A 5,171-nucleotide genomic window follows, 5' to 3' on the forward strand; every position below is an offset into this window, starting at 1 on the left:
AACAACAATACTGCTAAATTATCATTCCTAACATTGTGTTATGATGTAAACAATGAATTCAGAAATTCAGCCCCAGACTAAATTAATGAGAACATTGAAGGATTCCATTTTTGCTCCTTATTTAAATCATGGTCTTTTTCATTAACACATGTTTTAAATCACCCTTGGTTTCATTAGCTCCGATTTTAAATCACGGTCTAACTTCATTAGCTCATGTATTACATACAGAACTAGTTTCATTAGCTCCTGATTTAAATCATGATCTACTTTCATTACCTATTTTTGATCACAGTCTGGTTTCTTTAGTTACAGTTTGAAATAAGATCTAGTTTGATTAGCTTTTGTTTTAAACCATGGTTAATTTCAGTAGCTCCCATTTCTAACATCGGTCTTGTTCTGTTAGCCGCTGCTTTAAATCAGGATCTAGTTTCATTAGTCTTTTGTTTTAATTTGCGGTGTAGTTTCGTTAAGTTTTATTTACAGCCATTATCAAGTTTCATTTAGTTCCTTTTTCTAATGACGGTATCTTTTTATTAATTCCTGTTTAAAATTACTGTCTGGTTTCATTAGACTTGTATTTTTAATGAGGAACCAGAAGGTTATTGTTTTTGAGCTAAGGTAACTGACGTAGATTGTTTAGGATAAATGATTCTAGGTGGTCATGCAAGAAATCAAAATAGAACCCCCACATTTTATTCTGTAGACAATAGGCCTAGCAACAAAGTTCTATTAAGCGTGAGTGGTGACTATCTTTAAGCCTGTTAAGAGCAAACCAATAATAAATAATATAGTTACTGTCAATGGGATGGACTTCGTAATTGTTCCCATTCCAACACTTTGATCCAAACTTTGCCTTCATTCTAAACCAAAGAAAACGAGTGACGTAATGAAGAACATAATAAACAGCTAGGGGTCCTTAAATACTTTAATTAATTGTTTTAATAATAAGCTCCCTATTCATATCACACATAAAGATATAAGAAAATGGCCGAAGAAAAAAGGCAGAACTGTAAGGCAGCCTCTGGACTGAAAGACTTCGGCACCATTGATAACTTTGAGGATCAATATATATTTATATGAACAGTGTTGAATAGTAGCTGCTTTGAATCCGGTGTTGTGGTTTAATTCTTCCACTATCTTTTAATTTAAATATTTAATCAACCTTTAAACGTTCCAGTTTCATAAATAGATGAGAGAAACTGACCAACCGTTGAGTAACATAAAACAAGAACATGGGTTATTAGACGAATAATCAATATATTTTTGTCTGGACGTGTAATAAAAAGATTTTTGATCTAAGAGAAATAATCAAACTGCTTATTCGTTGCTGGACTTGTAATTAAAAGGTATTTGGCTTCTAAGACGAATAAATCAAGATGTTTTTTCGTTGCTGGACTTGTAATGAAAGGTCTTTGGCTCTAAGACGAATAAATCAAGATGTTTATTCGTTGCTGGACTTGTAATGAATAGATCTTTGGCTCTAAGATGAATAAATCAAGATGTTTATTCTTTGCTGGACTGTAGTGAATAGATCTTTGGCTCTAAGACGAATAAATCATAATGTTTTTTCGTTGCTGGACTTGTAATGAAAGATCTTTGGCTCTAAGATGAATAAATCATAATGTTTTTTCGTTGCTGGACTTGTAATGAATAGATCTTTGGCTCTAAGACGAATAAATCAAGATGTTTTTTCGTTGCTGGACTTATAATGAAAGATCTTTGGCTCTAAGATGAATAAATCAAGATGTTTTTTTCGTTGCTGGACTTGTAATGAATAGATCTTTGGCTCTAAAACGAATAAATCAAGATGTTTATTCGTTGCTGGACTTGTAATGAAATGTCTTTGGCTCTAAGACGAATAAATCAAGATGTTTATTCGTTGCTGTACTTGTAATGAAAGGTCTTTGGCTCTAAGACGAATAAATTAAGATGTTTATTCGTTGCTGGACTTGTAATGGGAAGATCTTTGGCTCTAAGACGAATAAATCAAGATGTTTTTTCGTTGCTGGACTTATAATGAAAGATCTTTGGCTCTAAGATGAATAAATCAAGATGTTTTTTCGTTGCTGGACTTGTAATGGAGCATACATTATCACAAAAACAGAAAAATCGTACGGCCAACAAATTGTTAACTCGTTATTCAACTTACAATGACATATCCGGATACTTTTATAAACGTTGACACATCACGAAGGAAGGACAGCTCGAAACCGCCTCATGGCGACCTCCTTTGGATTGCACACAACATTAGATGAAGGAAGTGTTAGCTTGGAGAATTAATATATCCGTATACATAGATAGATAGATACCATCCTTACGGAAATGTCATCAACGTAAATTTTCACAAGAAAAGTCAATACTTCAAAGCTTAATTAAAGAGCCATGCACATACGTCTAAGGTAGAAAATGTTGGAAAAAATAACTATAAAACCATTATGTGTTTTTGATGAAGAGATATATATAAACACAAGTAATTCAACTGTAACATTAGAAGATTGATGTAAAATTAACTTCGATGTAAATTAAACACTGAACTCATGGCTTATTTAAAAAGATGTTCACTATACGATAAGGATGTAGCTCGCATCGTATAGTGAACATCTTTTTTAATGGTTTCCAGGATGTAGCTCTCATCGTATAGTGAACATCTTTTTAACGGTTTCCAGGATGTAGCTCGTATCGTATACCGAACATCATTTTTAACGCTTTCTAGGATGTAGCTCGCATCGTATAGTGAACATCTTTTTTAACGGTTTCTAGGATGTAGCTCGCATCGTATAGTGAACATCTTTTTTTAACGGTTTCCAGGATGTAACTCGCATCGTATACCGAACATCATTTTTAACGCTTTCTAGGATGTAGCTCTCATCGTATAGTGAACATCTTTTTAACGCTTTCCAGGATGTAGTTCACATTGTATACCGAACATCTTTTTAACGCTTTCTAGGATGTAGCTCGCATCGTATAGTGAACATCTTTTTTAACGGTTTCTAGGATGTAGCTCGCATCGTATAGTGAACATCTTTTTTAACGGTTTCCAGGATGTAGCTCGGGAAACCGTTAAAAAAGTTGTTCACTATACGATGCGAGCTACATCCTGGAAACCGTTAAAAAGATGTTCGGTATACGATGCGAGCTACATCCTAGAAACATCTCATTAGTTTACAGGAATGTTTGTTTTCACTGGTGCAGTCAAGCTAACTTAAATGGTCAATTATTATATATTAAAAGAAAGAGAGAGAGAGCACTTACCCAAAAAGTTCTGACTTTTCAACACACAAACAACAGCTGAAATGAGAATGTAGGTTTCGAAGAATGACCTCCATGCCTTCATGTTAATTTTATGGGGTTTCTTGTAGCGTTTTTTTTTATTTTTTTATAAACTTTAACAAGGAACCTAAACTATTTCACCAAATGTGTCGACGGGCATTCCATACAAACATTTGGTCTCCAGGCATCCCGTTCCGGAACTAAATCACTTCTGTCATTTTGTCGGTACAGCCATGAGTCTACTGAAGACAGGTAGAAGCGGTTCTGCGTCTTTCTAATAGCGTTACGCTTCCTTTCTTCCGTAAGGATTGTACATTCTAATAGTCGTCCATCAAGTTGTTAGCAATTCTCTTTCGTCAGTCACGTCATAATCGAAACCTATTGGATTTAGTCCTCATTTCAAACGACCGGTATATCAAAGTACTCAAATTTATATATTTCCCCAACTCTTTCAAATCGAACACGCCTTCTTCCGTATCTGGCGTCTGCTAAGCATGCGTATCCCCCCCCCAATCGATTTTCCTCAAAACCCAATATTAATGTACGCCGTATTGTGTCACTCTTTTACGCGAGAGCGCTGTGGAATTCTGGAGCGTGGGCTGCTCGTGTTGTGGGAAAGATGGGAAGGAAAGGAGGAGAAGAACTTAAGTAATGGACAACTGAGGCTTTCCACGTTTTCTATCCATCGTACTGGTGTCCTGTCGAGTTTCTGTACTGATCTCCTCGTTCCTTCTTCACCTGCCGTCGTTTTCTCTACAGATGCTACCAGCTGTTTTTCTTCTTCTTCTACAGCCGTACTGCGTTATCGGGTGGCACCAAAATCTTCCCTGAACATATTTATTTATTTAAGAATTCATCTTAGTAATGGCACTACTAAACAACCTTCCTTAAACAGCTGGAAATACCAAAAAGCTGATAAAACGTCTTGCTGCATTACCAAATTCTAGTATTGATTTTTTTTTACCTTAAGTGCTGTCCTCTAGTGAGGATGTTTTGCTATTTATATAAAAAAATTATTTGTCAATTTTGTCATTAATAGTTCAAAGTAGTGTGTATATGTGTATTTATTTATTTATTTGTTTATACTTCATAAAAAGTCAGCTCTATGGTACTGTGTATTACGACTGAAATATACTGGTCTGTAAATTACAGAAATGCTTCATTATTTAGTGGTATAGCAAATGTAAATAAATTGAAAACTTGGTTGGCAGTTAGTCTTATATGAATCAATGAGGTTTTGTAACGTAACAGTTTTTAGTTTAGTGCGTACATACGTTTTGTGAAGCGACATAAAGTGTTAGCTCAATGACGTATCTCTGTTTTTGTAACGTAAAAATAGAGGGTTATGAATATCTTTTCGGGTCAGATGTATCATATTTATGTCTAACTTACCATAATGTTACAACCACTAAATTTCTGAATTCGTGAACTTTTCAAAAGCTAACACCAAAATAATTTACTTAGAAAGCATGGTATTTAACGAGAAAAAGCCAGTCAGCTTTCAAAAACGCACGTATCGCTTTACTAGCGCCATCTGTTGCATAGTGTAAGAACGATTAGGGTAAAAGCAAAGGCACCCTCACCCCATAAGGTTCGTTGGATTCAACGATTACTATCATATGAATAGGTAGACTTCCTCGGGGGCTTGTCTTACTAATCAACTTTTTGGGGCAACAGTGAATTCACAATATAATTAGAAAACTTTTGTCCACAGCTAAAGATAAAACATTATTGACTAACTAGGACGATAGAATATTGTCGTCTCATGTCAGTAGGTTGGGTGGAACCTGGTTCTCAGACTAACGTTTTAACATCTCCGTCTAGGCATAAGAAGTACAGAAGTTAGGCTTTCATATTGTTACGTCTCCGTTTGTTAATTAACTTTCCGTAACTCCGTTCCG

At 35.2% G+C, this 5,171-nt stretch overlaps 1 pseudogene; it reads right to left on the reverse strand.

Moving 5' to 3' along the window:
* LOC106467330 overlaps positions 1 to 4,266 on the reverse strand; it is an 88,527-nt pseudogene extending 84,261 nt beyond the window's left edge.
* Positions 4,267 to 5,171: the final 905 nt, after the last annotated feature.

The sequence above is a fragment of the Limulus polyphemus genome, unplaced genomic scaffold, assembly GCF_000517525.1.
Source record: "Limulus polyphemus unplaced genomic scaffold, Limulus_polyphemus-2.1.2 Scaffold2570, whole genome shotgun sequence".
Classification (NCBI taxonomy): Eukaryota; Metazoa; Arthropoda; class Merostomata; order Xiphosura; family Limulidae; genus Limulus; species Limulus polyphemus.